Source organism: Macrobrachium nipponense, chromosome 44 (assembly GCF_015104395.2).
Source record: "Macrobrachium nipponense isolate FS-2020 chromosome 44, ASM1510439v2, whole genome shotgun sequence".
Taxonomy (NCBI): Eukaryota; Metazoa; Arthropoda; class Malacostraca; order Decapoda; family Palaemonidae; genus Macrobrachium; species Macrobrachium nipponense.
In genome coordinates this window covers 7,429,047-7,444,958 of record NC_087221.1, presented here as the reverse complement: position 1 = coordinate 7,444,958, position 15,912 = coordinate 7,429,047, and the positions used below count along the sequence as shown (strand labels likewise).

The 15,912-nt window shown below is 41.2% G+C and overlaps 1 pseudogene; it reads right to left on the bottom strand.

Moving 5' to 3' along the window:
• LOC135204016 (uncharacterized) overlaps positions 1 to 15,912 on the bottom strand; it is a 167,630-nt pseudogene that overhangs the window by 57,520 nt on the left and 94,198 nt on the right.

Below are 15,912 nucleotides of genomic sequence, written 5' to 3'. Positions count from 1 at the left end.
GTATTACTCAAAGAATACAAATTAGAAACCATTAATTGAAATTGCAGTGCCAGTATTTCATTATGAAATTAAGAAAATGATAGGCTCTTTTTTAATACATTTAATTTTTTGTTGGTATAATTTGAAATTCATATCCATTTACTCATTGTGGGTATACAGTGCTCCCCCCAAATTTTATGGGATATTAGGTTGTAACTGTCTATTTTAACATTTCACTGCTTAATTTGATAGTTCAAAAAAAAAAATACACCCCAAACCATCATCCCAAAATCCTAAGACATCTTGGATTAGTACCCTTTTACAACTGTTACTCTTAAGTATATACATATGCCCCTCTAAAATGCTTATAATAGTACTCATTTTAAAATATCAATACTATGAATGTAAACAGCAAAATATCTATAAATTGTTCAATACAAATCAAATAAATCTTAAATACAAATTAAGTAAGTCAGTCTTACAGAACTTTTGACAAGTAGTTAAGTTACCCCTGTACTGTACACACAAGTCATTTTCTCTCATTGAAATATTAATCCTATCAAAATAATCACTCATATGCTTTTAAATTTTTTTTATAACAACACTGTTTATTCACTAATTACTGTATTTTTTTAAAATTTGTGTATGTGACTAAAACAGGTTTTGACTTAGGAAAACCTATTTTTGGTAGTCTGTTGATTCCTCAAAGGATTTATCCTCCATGGTGTGTGCCAGCGCCCATGGTGATCAGACTAATAACAAAGAAATATCTTTTAGGCTGGTCTTTTAGCCGGCTATTATGCCATAATGATAAACACTAGGACAAGTGATAGAGTATAATGGACTCAAAGACAAGAAGGCATTTTATCTTGTCTTCAGCAAAGATGGACCCAGTTTCCTACGTCAAAACCTGTAGTGGTGACTATTGCGCATGCGCATCGGCCATCTTGTTTTATGCTCGGGCCGGTTACAAGACCAAGTTCCATTACTCTGTTGGTCAACACAGGATGTACCTTTACCCAAATCCCATGGTTTTTCATCAGGGAAGTGGGAGGGTTTTGAGGACTCAACAGCAACTATCAAAAATAGGTTTTTCATATGTCAGAACCTGTTTTTTTATAGCATAGTCGCCGTTTTATCCTCAAAGGAGCATTACAAAGAAATTGACAGGTGACAAAAAACTTAAGCTCACAAATTTTCAACCCAAATATCTCAAAGTTTTAAGATTAAATCATTTCAGGTCCAATGTCAAGCCACTAGTTTTAGTAAAAAAGATAACGAAACCAAATAGGATATACTTGTAGCATAAAGTATATCCTAAGTATGCTGTGTATGGTTGTGACCTTTACGCACCTTCCCAGTGACAGTAGACATACCCACCCATTGGGGAGACCTGTGGTTTTCTGTGATGGCGCCTATGGGGTCAGGACTAACCATACCACCTACTTATACACAGTGCATTTGAATTTGTTCCAGCTCATGGCAGTAGTGCTTTAAGAATGCTGACTGGTGACCACCCAGTACATTCAGAAACTTCTTCAAATGATACATTTCTGAAGTAGGCTAATGATGTACTAACTTTCCTAATATCATGTGATCTAGGAAAGGAATGTGGGTTAGCCTTTTTAATGAGGGACACTAAAATTATTCATAGCCCTTGTAGAGAGAGTGGTTTGTCCGTGCTAGGACGTAGGAAAATTGGACCTTCTGAAACATTTGCCGTGACCTCTAGGTAATCCTTAAGTGCTTGAAATGGGCATAATGTTTGGTCTGCTGAATTGAGTTTTCTTATAAGAATAGGAGATTTCCTCTTTAAAGGATTCTCATTCTTGGCCAGGAATGAAGGCCCAGGGGATAACAATAACTGGTTATCAGCAGTTTGTGTGATATATCGCCCCGTCTAAGAAAGCCCAATTCATTAATGCATGCTCCTGATACTAATGCTACCAAGAAGATTGCTTTTTGAAGCATGCACTTGGTGGTTATGTCAGGTCCGTTGAATTGAGGTGTACATAAAAGTTTGTGTACCTTATTCAGGACCAAGTAATTGGAAGTCTTACAGGAGTGGGTCTCTGGAAAGAAAAGGACTGCAGAAGGGAAGTGCCAACTTCTATGTTGGAATCAATCCTAAATCCATAAAGCAAGGGTTCTGTTAATGCAGCCTTGTATGCTATAATTGTTGTAACTACAAGATGTTTGTCTTCAAAGAGGTTTATAAGAAAATTCATTAGTGTTTCTATAGAAATCGTGATTTGGCTCTCATTCTGGATATAGTCTAACCATATTCTCCATATGGACTGGTATTGCCGGATAGATGATGTCCGTAGTTTTTGCACTAGGTACCTAGCAATATTGGGTGAGTAGTTTGTTCATGAAACTTACCCAGCAGATATATATATAGCTGTATTTCTCCGAAGTCCGACAGAACCTTTCAAACTCCCGGCTCACGCAGTGGTCGGCCAGGGGGGTGGTTAGTACCCATTCCCGCCGCTGGAGGCGGGTGTCAGGAACCATTCCCATTTTCTATTCAGATTTTTTCTGTCGCCGGTGTTGATAACAACTGTTTTCAACACCTCCGTCTAGGATTTTCGAAACTTCTCTGTTACTTGAGTATCCTGTTTGTTTTTTTGGTTATCGAACGTGGATTGTGACTAGGCTTACGCTGATAGTGGATTGGATTTGAATTTGGTTTGGTTTTTTCCTGTAACTAAGATGTCTGGGACTAGTTTATCTAGCACCAGAGTGTGTTGTATGGAAGGTTGTAAGGTGAGGCTACCGAAAGGTTCGGTAGACCCACACACAATATGTAATAATTGTAGAGAACATACGTGTGTTATAAATGACCGTTGTAAGGAGTGTGAATGTCTGTCTGATTCGGGTTGGGAAGGCTTATGAATCCTATGTGCGGAAATTGGAGCGTGATAGGATACGGAGATCTTCCTCCAGGAGTGTATCAGTCAGTAGAAGTAAGGGTAGTAAGGAACGTTTCTCCTACTATACATTCAGTAGTTGGTACACCTAAATCTGTTGTGCCTTCGGCCCTGAAAATGTTGTGCCTTCTGGGCCCTGAAAATGTTGTGCCTTCAGGCCCTGAAAAATCAGTGGAAGACAATGCCCTTTCTACGATTCTGGAATCAATACGTAACCTAGAATCTAAAGTGCTCGCTTTGGAGGGTAAAAGCATTATTAGTGAACAAAAGTGCAGTGAAAGTGCCCCAGTGTTGTGGAGGGGGCGTCAGATCGGCCCTATAATGCCTCTAGGCCTGGACCTCTGTCGAACTTCCAAGCCCAGGAAGACGGACATGTCGAAAGCCGCAGGAGGGTTACGGGGAACCCCCACCGATCTGGCGTCCCTTCGGCAGAACCTGTAGACGATCCCCAGGCTGCCAAAGAGTGTGCGAGTGCGCGTATCCTCCGCGAGTGCTTTTCGTCCTCGGAGGCGTCCTCCCCTAACAGGAGTTGGAGCATGAGAAGACGCTCACGTCCTCTGAAAAGAGCTATGACGATTAAAATATCGCACAGGCGGCTATCGTCAGTAGTCTCTCAGAGGAGGACGCAGAGTCTCTTTGCGCTGCTTCTTCGTTACGGGCTTCGCCTCGAGACTTGGATTACTCTCCACCGCAAAAAAGATCGAAAACTCAAGGTGTCGCACAGGCGGCCAGAGTCTTTGATCGCAGTGAAGAAGACGCTTCACGTCCTTTTTCTCCTGTTGGTTTGCGGTCTTCACCGGAGAGTTTTGCTGCATGGACTCCTCAAAGGAGAATTGTGATGTCATCTGACGAGGACGCCTTGGAGCGGCCTAGTCGTTCTAAGAATAGAACTAGAACGGGTCCTGTAAGAAGGATAGGGCTTCCCCTCGCCCTCGCCTTCTCATAGGATCAGTTTTTCTCCTGAAAAAGAATCTTCTACTACAAAGAGTGTTATCAGGTCGATGCAACAACAACTTGCTTCGTTGCTGGCGGAGAGAGAATCAGAAATTCGTCCGAGAAGAAAAGATGATAGATTACCGATTAAAAGATCTAAGAGGTCTCCTGCACGGGTGGACCGATCGTCTCTTTCGCCTGTGAGTACTCATTCTAGATTTCGTACGTCTCACCTGCAGTTGGAGAAAGGGCATGAAAAACTTCCTACGAGGAATTTTGAGATCGAAAGGAAGAAATTTCGCCCAGTCTCTCGAGGCTCACTTTATACAAGAACGGACGATCCTATGGTTGCGAAACGAGGCCGTCTACAGTCTGAGAAACTCGACGCTCTTAGTTCGGCTTGGAAGGAGTGGAGTGTTCACAGGGACGCCTATTTAGACAAGCGGTACGCTCGGACAGACGTCGAGCGTGACGCTCACCTGGACGCCAGGCGTGGCGCTCAGATGGACGCCGAGCGTGACGCTCGGCTGAGCGACGAGCGTGACGCTCACCTGGACGCCAGGCGTGGCGCTCGGCTGGACGCCAAGCGTGACGCTCGGCTGGACGCCAAGCTTGACGCTCGGCTGGACGCCGAGCTTGACGCTCGGACGGATGCCAAGCGAGACGTTCAAACGGACGCTTTGTTGCATATCCATCAGGTATCACAGCAAGGTATTAGTATGGAACCTCAACTGCAATCGGCTTTTCGAAGAGATTCCCATCGAGAAAATGAGCAAGAAATTGGTACCGCTTTATCTGAATCTTTAGATATTAATATTCAGAATGCTCCTTGCACGTCAAAACAACGATCTTCATTAAAGCTCGGAGTGAAAGGACTTGTACCACCAGCCTCGGGAGTCCCCTTGGTCACTCCTATAGATGAGGAAGGATTAAGTAATATTTCAGAAGAAGCGGAAGAGGATCAACCCGCTGTGTCAGATTCTTCCGATTATCACCTCGGTCGCCTCCTTCTCAGTTTTCGTTGTCAAAAACAAATAAGACTCCTGGATTTGTTAAAATGACAAAGTCTCTTTCAACTAAGAGAGCTTTTAAGAAGGTGCAAGATTGGATGGAGTCTAGAAAAGCTCAAGGAAAGTTTTCCTTTGCCCAGCCTCCTTCAAGACTTTGCGGCAAGGCTGGGATCTGGTATGATACAGGTGAGGATGTCGGGTTAAGGGCTCCCGCATCGGCTCAAGGTGACTTTTCCAGTCTGGTTGACGCACCAAGAAGGTCTCTTCTTTCGTCAGCTAAAATAACATGGACACCGGCGGAGATAGACCACCATCTGAAAGGTCTTTTTCGGACAATTGAAGTATTTAATTTCTTAGACTGGTGTTTGGGGCTGCTTGACACTAAGTCTCGTAGTCAAGACTCAATTAGCTTGGGGGAGCTATCCAGTGTTCTCGCTTGTATGGATAAGGCCGTCAGAGATGGTTCAGAGGAATTGGCTTCACATTTTTGTGCAGGGCTCCTGAAAAAGAGAGCTATCTACTGTAAATTTACTACCAAAGCAGTGTCTCCAACACAGAAGGCAGATTTGCTTTTCGCCCCTCTTTCTGACCATTCTCTTCCCCCAGGCTATGATTAAAGATGTAGCTGGAAGTCTACAGGAAAAAGCTATCAGGATCTCTTAGCACAATCTTCTAGACGTCCTGCGGTTCCTTCGACTTCAACACGAACCCAGTTTTCTAAGAAAATAAAGCCCTTTCGAGGTGGAGCATCCTCTAGAGTCTAGACCTTCTCCTAGAGGAAGAGGACTCTCTAGAGGCAGAGCTCAGTCTAAGTCCAGAGGTAAAAAATGAGGAGGGAGTCCTTCAGTCGCCGTAGGTGCCCAGGCTTCATTTATTTGCAGAAGCTTGGAAGAAGATAGAGGCAGACAGCTGGTCGCTCAACCGTCCATCGAGCGAGGATACAAAATACCTTTCCTGAAGCCTCCTCCATTGTGCACAACACCTATAGATCTATCACCTATAGATCTATCACCCTCTTACCATGGAGAAGTACAACAGATCTTGTACGATCTGATAGAACAAATGCTCGAGAAGAAAGCATTTGTCCCCGGGTTTCTACAACAGGTTATTCCTGGTGCCGCAAAAACAGTCGGGAGGCTGGCGGCCAGTTTTTAGATGTGAGCAGTCTAAACCTTTTTATAGAGAGACAGACGTTTCAAGATGGAGACACCTCAGTCAGTGCTTGCGGCCTTAAGACAAAACGATGGATGGTATCACTGGACCTGCAAGACGCATATTTCCACGTCCCGATACATCTCCGATCACGAAGAAATACCTGCGTTTTGTTATGAAGGGAAGAGTGTTCCAATTCAGAGCTCTTTGCTTCGGTCTGAGTACAGCACCAATGATTTTCACAATTCTAATGAAGAATGTGCGAGGTGGCTTCATCTTGCAAACATAAGGATCTCTATATCTAGACGACTGACTCATTCGAGCATCGTCGAAAGAAAGGTGTCTGAAGGACCTCAATCAACCTTAAATCTAGCAAAGTCCCTGGACTTCTAGTGAATTTCGAAAAGTCGCAGCTGATCCCACACAGTCCATCGTGTATCTGGGGATTCAGATGGATTCAGTGGCTTTTCGAGCTTTTTCCGTCCCAGGGACGTCAACAGCAAGGATTAGAAAAAATATCAGTCTTGAGGAAAAGAAAGGAAAGAATCCATGCTCGGTGAGGGAATGGATGAGTCTGCTGGGCACCATTTCCTCGCTGGAGAAGTTTGTTTACTTGGGGAGACTACATCTCAGACCTCTCCAGTTTTTCCTGAAGGAGAATTGGGAGGACAAAGAAAATTTGGAGACAATTTTGAGGATCCCAAAGGAGGTAAAGGATCACCTAAAGTGGTGGCTCGATCCTGTGAAACTTTCGGAAGGAACTTCCCTCAAACTTCAGAGCCCCTACCTAGTGTTGTTCTCCGACGCGTCCACCACCGGGTGGGGAGCTACACTATGGGAGGGAGGAAAGTGTCAGGCACCTGGAGAGGGAACAGTTGTTCTGGCACATAAATCTCAAAGAACTGGCGGCCATATACTTGGCACTTCAGTTTTTCAAAGAAAAAGTCTCAAACAAGATAGTTCAGATAAATTCAGACAATACCACAGCTCTGTCTACATCTTAAAAAAAACAGGAGGGACTCACTCGCGATCATTGTTCAACCTAGCAAGAGAGATCTTGTTATGGGCGAGAACTCAGAAAAGTAACGATTCTAACGAGGTTCGTTGCAGGCGTGGAGAACGTCCGGGCAGTATCTCCTCAGTCAGCAAGGTCAACTGCTGCCGACCGAGTGGACTCTGCATCAGGATGTGTGTCGAGAGCTGTGGAAGTTATGGGGTACGTCCTCTAGTGGACGGGTCTTTGCGACAGCGAGAACAAAGAGGCTTCCGTTGTATTGCTCCCCCGTGCTCGACCCGGGAGCAATAGCAATAGATGCACTTCTTTGGACTGGACAGGGGATGGATCTTTACGCATTTCCCCCGTTCAAGATTCTGGGAGAAGTGATGAAGAAGTTTGCAATGTCAGAAGGGACGAGATGACGTTAATCGCTCCTTACTGGCCAGCAAAGGAGTGGTTCACAGAGGTCATGACCTATGTAGTGGACTTCCCGAGGACATTGCCCATGAGGACAGATCTACTCAAACAGCCCCACTTCGAGAGATACCACGGAAACCTCCCCGCTCTGAGTCTGACTGCATTCAGACTATCAAAAAGTTGGTCAGAGCGAGGGGTTTTTCTTGACCGGTTGCAAAAGCAATCGCCAATGCGAGAAGAGCTTCCACGCTTGGAGTCTATCAATCGAAGTGGGCTTCGTTTAGGAGCTGGTGCAGAAGAACACGCATTTCCTCTACCACGACCTCTGTGAGCCAAATAGCGGACTTTTTGCTCTACTTGAGAAACGACCTAAAGCTTGCAGTCTCAACAATCAAAGGCTACAGAAGTATGTTATCTGTAGTCTTTAGACATAGAGGAATTGATTTGGCAAATAATAAGGATATCCACGATCTTTTAAGGTCTTTCGAGACTATAAAGATTCCTCAACCTAAGTTACCATCATGGAATTTGGATGTAGTACTTAAATTCTAATGTCAATCGGTTTGAACCCCATTCAGAATGCCTCTTTAAGGGATCTTACTAAGAAAAACTATTTGCCCCTAACGACTCTGGCGAACGGGCGAAGAGGGTTAGTGAAATTCAAGCCTTTAGCAAGCATATTGGTTTTAGGGGACATAATGCTGTTTGCTCATTAAGTCCTACGTTTCTAGCGAAAAATGAAAAGCCGTCTAACCCTTGGCCCAAAGTTTTGAGATTAAGGGTATGGCGGAAATCATTGGACACGAACCAGAGAGAGTCCTGTGCCCTGTCAGGGCTCTCAAGATTTATTTACAAAGAACGAAAGGAATGTCGAGGTCCTTCTAACAACTTATGGTGTTTCGGTCAGAAGACCAGATTTACCGATGTCGAAGAATGCTCTGGCATTCTTCTTGAGAGACACCATTAGACAGGCGCATTCATCTTGCGAAGACAGTGATGTTAAGCTGTTGAAAGTGAATGCCCATGAAGTGAGAGCTATATCTACCTCGGTAGCTTTCCAAAAGAACATGGCACTCAATGACATTCTGAGTGCCACCTTTTGGCGCAGCAACTCGGTGTTCGCTTCACACTACATGCGGGATGTGAAGACGACATACGAGAACTGCTATGCGCTTGGACCATACATCGCAGCAGACACTTTGTTGGGGGCTGGAAGTACACTCATCCTACCCTGTTGGAAATGGGTAGGTGAGTTTTTATGGATTGTTTTATGGTTGTAAGGTCGTCCGCCTGAGCCGGACTTCCTTTCCTTTAGCCTAAGTGATGTGGGAATGAAATTGTTAGGGCTGGTCAGGTGGTGAATTTTTACTTCGTTGCCCTCATAGTATGGTCAAAATGGTCTAGTCACATTGTGGTCACGCTCCCGTTGACAGATCATCCTAGAACTCACCAGCTATATAGGTCACTACCTTGCTGGAGACTCTAGTAAAGCAGTAGCAGACTTGGGTGACAGTAATCACGAAGTCAGCTATGCTAAACAGGTAAAGGAACCAAGATGTTATTCATCTGCATGTAATATGTTTCCAAAATCCTTTTCTGTCTCTCCCTACCTCCAAAAGGTGGGATTCAGCTATATATATCTGCTGGGTAAGTTTCATGAACAAAATGATATTTGTTAAGATACAATAAAGTTTGTTCATACTTACCTGGCAGATATATATAATCAAAGTACCCACCCACCTCCCCTCAGGAGACAGTGGGAATAGAAAATCTGAATAGAAAATGGGAATGGTTCCTGACACCCGCCTCCCAGCGGCGGGAATGGGTACTAACCACCTGGCCGACCACTGCGTGAGCCGGGAGTTTTGAAATTCTGTCGGACTTCGGAGAAATACAGCTATATATATATCTGCCAGGTAAGTATGAACAAACTTTATTGTATCTTAACAATATCATTTTTCACTGCAGATTATATTTAAAAAATCAACATGTGAAGGTCTGGGCTTAGAAAGGAGGATGCGTAAATGACTTTCCCTCCTACTTTCTGGGATTGTAAAGTGGATGGTAATGGAATTGACCTCTTCATCCACTGTTGAAGTAGTAGGAACCAATGCCTGTTTGGCCAATTTGTTGCTATTAGGTAAGCTGTTCCTTTGAAGGTTAGGAGCTTGTTCAAAACCTTCGAAATCTGGGACAATGGAGGAAAAAGATATATCGTCTTCCAGTTGTTCCAGTCCTGTAGGAAGCCATCTCTCACTATTGTCCACATTTGGGGACACATATACTGAGAGTTTGTGATTCTCGTATGTGGCAAACAGGTCCACTTCTGGTTGTGGAAGTAGTGGTTGTCCAGTGACCACTCTGTTGAGGCTGTCGTATTCCTAGACAAAAAGTCTGCTATTACAAGACCCTGTATGGGGATTTGCAGACAAATGCCACTTCTTTTCCTTTGCCATCCAAAGAATGGCTAATATTACCATATTGAGAGGAGGTGAGTGTGATCCCAATTTTTTTATGCAAGACATTGCAGTCGTATTGTCTAGGACCAGAAGAATGTGTGTCTGTTCCGGAGGTTTGAGTTTCTTTAGAGACAAAAAAGACAGCCGTCAGCTCTAGGAAATTGACATGACAATTCCTTAGAGTAGCTGACCACCTTCCCGCTACCTAATCCTCCTCCCAATGTCCTCCCCAACCTGTCAACGAGGAATCTGTGTGTATTGTTACTTTTACAGATTGAGGAGTCAGGGTGACCTGTTTTGCCATTTTTGGATTTGGTAAGGGGACATTTCTGTTTTTTGTTTCCTGAAATCTTTTCCCAGTAGAGCATACACAGTGCAATTTTGTTGATACGCTTGTTCTTTTATTTGAGTCACAATAGATTGTTTGTTTGTATGGTGTTTTTACGTTGCATGGAACCAGTGGTTATTCAGCAACCGGACCAACAACTTGACGTGACTTCTGAACCATGTCGAGAGTGAACTTCTATCACCAGAAATACACAATCTCTAACCCCTCAAACAGGTTGGCAGAAGGCATTAGACTGTAATAAGGCAGTCACATTGGGAAGTGACTTGTTGGAGTTGTCCAGTACCTCCATTCGCGCTTTTATGCACCAGTCCAAAAATTCATAGAGAGCTTCCCATAATGTTCTCATAAGGTTTTTAGCCACAACAGCAAAAATCATCCTAGATTCAATATTTATACCTTAGAAATTAGTGCTAAAGGGACATTTCACGTAGTGACACAGGCTGAGCCCAGAAATGAGGAAGTGTGAAGACACTAAGGAGGTGGCCCCTTAGCACAAAACCCTGATGCTGATGTACCCTCTGAAATCCTTCTCATTGGAGTACCAAATCGCTGAGTTGCAATATCTAGGGGGAGCATTTTCCTATCGAAGGGAAGTTGAAGTGTTGCCCATTCTTCGGTGGAGTTTTCTGAAACCAGGATAACCAAAGCAAATGGTTTTAGTTCTGCCAGTGGCTCACGCTTTCTGGTTATTACATAATTTTGAAAATGTGTTTTCACCTGGTTTATGATTTTAAATGTGAAGGGGCAGAAGGCTGGTGGTACATGGTGAGCCACCTGAGTCTTGTTCATAATGGAAGTATATATTCCTGTCCCATTTACCTTGTGAAGAGTTTCATACACAGCTCTTAATGCCAAATTGCCAGCCAAGAGAATAATTTCCTTTTGAGGCTTCTCCGCTTCTGGCACAGGTGGTAACAGGCGCCATTCAGTGTTAGGAAAGGCTGCCCTGTCCCTAAATTCAACATGTACTACTTCTGTCATGGTCTTTCTCTTGTTAATAAGATACTTACCATCCTGAGAGAAAATACACATTGAGGCATCACTCCAAGTTATGGACATCAGATTAGGAATTTAGAGTCTGTTAGATTTTGGTCGTAAGACTCATAATCAGGACTGGCCATTTTGTTGGTTCAAGTTGGTTTTGCACTCTTAACTCTTGTTTGGGCAGATTTGGTTTCAACTCTCCCCCATTCTATTGCAAGATGCAAGACTTTTACATTTTGGTGTATCATGCAGTATGTCCATTCAGCAGCAAAAGCATCTTTGATGTCATTCATTATTTCCTTACAGAAGTGATCTAATACCGCAAACTGCGAAACCTGATTGTGTATCTACAGCTCAGCTGCAGCTGTCCATTCCCCAGGGGCCAGAAGTCCTGGGTGAATTGCTATAACCCTCTGAAATTGCTGCTATTTCCATTTGGTTCAGGTGGATCCTTATACTATCCCTTTTGGGGGAAGGATCCTGATCGGCTTCTGAAAACCACATGGGAGATTTGACTTTCTTCCACAATGTTTTTCCCATGGCTGATTGACATCTGTGTCCCTGGTCCTTCTGGGTTCAGCAGGTTTTTTCTTTTGGTATCAATATCTACCTCAAAGCCTTTGAACACTTACCTCTAGTGAGATTCCTCTAATTCCTCCTTAGGATGTACCTGGGGGTAGGTGGTGACTGATATTATTGGTTTTGGCCTGAATATGGAACGTCAGAGAAGGGTTTAAATATACAGTGTGGCTGCCTGAGTTTTGCGGATAGATATAAATTTCCCCTTCCTCACCTTTGCTAAACCCTAGGACCCATTGAGACAGTCTAAAGCGAACAGTTTCATCTTTAAAGCTTGTTGCCAAGAGCATGCTACAAATCTCGCACATATCAGGCAACCAAACAGATTTGCCGTAATTGTTACAAGGACTATGCCTATGGCAGGTGGTATGGGCAGTGCCCACTAGGAAAAAGTTGCACCGAGCAACCAACTACCATACACCTTAATTGAGGGTCATTTCTCAAGATGGCCTTGTTCCTTGTTGTGAAAAACCAAGTTGTTATTAGAGAGATTTTTAGTATAAATTATTTTCAGTACTGGAAAACCGTAAATATTAACAACTATAGTAGATATAATTTTATAAGTCAGTTTGACTACAAATGTAAATTTTTAGTACTTTCTGTAAAATATTTAGGCAATTCTATGTATGTACTAACTCCACACGGACTGTAAGGAAACATTCCCTTAAAAACAGGCTACTAGGGACTGGTGTGTCAAATGTCATTTTTCTGTTTCTGATGCTAGTCCCTGGTAGTAAAATCAACCCCCAAAAAATAATGGTTAAATTTCAATTATCAACTCAATTACTTTTAGATAATTGTAATTTCCACATAGGTACGCAACGCAGAATTATTACTTAGAGCTTTGTAAATCTATGTTAACTCAAACCTTTTGAGGTTTAAATTACCTTTGATGCCTTGTTTATTCTTTATTACTTAAACTTAGCCCTTATGTATTGGTTATGTTTAGGTTTTAATTTTAATTATAACACCCAATAGGTACTATTCAAATTAGTTTACGAACTCTATTTACTAACTGAAGCAAGTTTTCTATAAGGCTTGAATTAGTATCCTTGGTATAATGTATTCCTACCAAATAAGGTTAGGTTTTTACTTATTAACAACAAGAATTTAATATGTAGCCTAATCGCTTAGTTAGGCTACATAACCAAGTTACTATTTACTATTTACTATTTACTACTGAAATTTTTAATAAAGTGGTTTATAAACCCATACACCTATACATATACACATACAGATATACAGCTGGTTATCAACTTGCGACCTATGCAAGGTATGACTGATCAACTTTACGACCACCCACAACTAAAACGAATGGGAAGCAATGTAAACAAGAAAGAGTGGTGTCCAGCTGAACGTCCAACACTTTTTTTCCCAGCTCCTGCCTCTTCACACAAGCAGCTCACTTTTCGAGCTACTAATGAGTATTATCATGCATCAGCAACAAGGATATAACTCCAATAAACTTATACCATCAAGCAAAACCGTAGATAGGATTGAGATAAAATAATTTTAATCAAAACTTCAGGTCTTGAAAGAATACATTTTATTGTTGTTTTCATGCTGATAAAAGATAAGTAACATAACGGTAAAGTTCATACTACAATGAAATGAAGTGAAAATAGTGAACGGAACCATGTAGTATTTCTACATAATAAACATACCCACAACACAATCTGTTCGAAAAAAAAAAATACTTTTGTTCACGAGACATATTGAATTTATTTTTCAACTTAAAAATGTGTTGTATGATGACATATTACCTTGTCTCATATAAATAAAGTCTCTAGATATTTTACGCTAACTAGAAGCAAGGTAATTTGCTCCGAATTGAGTTAAATATGGCAAAATAAACTCGTATTTGCCATCAGCTGATTTCCAAACCAAAACATTGACCGCTTTGTTAGTATTTTGTGATACAATAATATGAGAATAACAAATTATTGGATACAGTAATGTATAACTTTTTAAAGATTCATGGTAAATATGCATATTCATTGTGTTTTTATTTCATAAATAAATATATGTAGCTGTCAGCAGCATGACATCGCTCAATTAGATATGCTGATGTCATTCCAAATCTGATTCCTGTTTTGTGTCCAATTTTTTTTCTACTGATATATATTATAGTCAGAAGGAATTGAACCTCCAAAATTGGCTTATATTAATAAATTGCCAAATTATATCATATATGTAGTATAAATTATACTGTAGGCTAGGCTACTGTATTCGTATATATACGATATATGTGCCATGCTAACCACGAGGCTAACTTGTTAGATGTTATTCAATTTCTTTTCTTTTGTACTGAATCATCATAAGGCCAATGTGCATTGAAACCTAGGGGAGAAATTAGCTGAAATTATTAATTACTATGCCATATACGTATGTGTATAGTATGCTGTGTAGTGTAGGCTAGGCTAGTAAATATTATTACAGTAAATTAACATGGGCCGACTTATGTCCAAATTGGTCTTAACCAATTGTGGTTGTAAGTCGACAACTACTACCTGTATACATATACACATATATAGGCTAGGATACTAAATCATAGCAAAACAGACATTTTTGCTAAGCCTCGAATAGTTTTAGCATGTTATGTTATACTGATAAACTAGCCTATATAAAACCATCATACTAACACTAACCTTCATGTTAGGTTATTTTACTTTATAAGTAAATCAACACATACGCTAAGCATAACTTAGAGTAATTAATTAGAATTACAATTTCAGCACCCAATTCAACATGTTACTTAAAAACCACCGCTTAAAATGTAGCTCCGAGTTTGAGAGTACTATTACATTTGACACCTTAGAATATGTATTCTAGGCTAACAACTTTGACTGATAGTGTTAGTAAGGGTTCACTACTTAACACTAGGAATTATCCGGCTTGGTTTATTTCGGTCATACTAAATATGGCAAAGTAAAACTAAAATGGTGTAGCCTGTTTATCTACTTTTAGGTATTTATCACTGAAAAATTATTTAAGTATACTTAGTTAGGGTTATTTACATCTTTAAGATATACTATTTTAGCTTATGGGCTACTGATAATAGCTATTCCCAGTCTAAAATTACATGTCCTAAATTGACTAGGCTACTAGCTCATGTAGGCTACTGCCTAGGAAATTGTAGAAACTGTTATCTGAAAAGATTAACTAAATTAATAATTCAATATGGAGTAGTCCTTTAGGCAAAAAACTTCATAAAAAAATCATTTAACTATTTTCACGTTCTTAAGGCTAGCCTGGAACATGTATCTTGCTGATTACATACTCTAAACAACACAGGATGGGTAAACAGAACACCAGTTTCCATACTCGCAATAAAATTTTTTTGTTTCACAGTTTTTTAACCTAACTGTTTTAACTAAATCTTAAAAATAAGCACTAAACTTTCAAATTTTGGCGATTCCATGATTTCTGGAGAGCGATCTCGAAGAAAAATTCTGAAAATAGAGGAGCACTGGCTGAATAGACTTACATCTTTCTTGACTAGAGGAGTAATGGAACTTGGTCTTGTAACTGGTCCGAGCATAAAACAAGATGGCCGATGCACATGCGCAATAGTCACTTCTACAGGTTTTGACGTAGGAAACTGGGTCCAGCATCGCTGAAGACAAGATAAGTTTTGACGTAGGAAACTGGATCCAGCATCACTGAAGACAAGATAAAATGCTTCTTGTCTTTGAGTCCATTATACTCTATCACTTGTCATAGTGTTTATCATTATGGCATAATAGCCGGCTAAAAGACCAGCCAAAAAGATATTTCTTTTGACATTACAGTGGTCCCCCCGTATTTCCGATGAATGCGTACCAGGGCCCCTGCGAATAGTTACAATCCGCAAAAACAGCCTATTTTGTTAGTTTAAACTCAAGAAAACCCACTAAAAAGTTTTATACCTGGTTTTTTTAAAAGTTTTATCACAAAAAGTGCATTTTATGATGAAATTGATATATAAAAAAAAAACTAATTTCTGGATATTTCTCATAGACAAATACCGCAAATAGACAAATTTTCCATGAATAATGTGGGGGAAATGTCCCGAGAAATCTGTGAATGCATGAGTCCCCCGTGAATCCAGAGAACATTGAATACGGGGTCCGCTGTAGCCTGA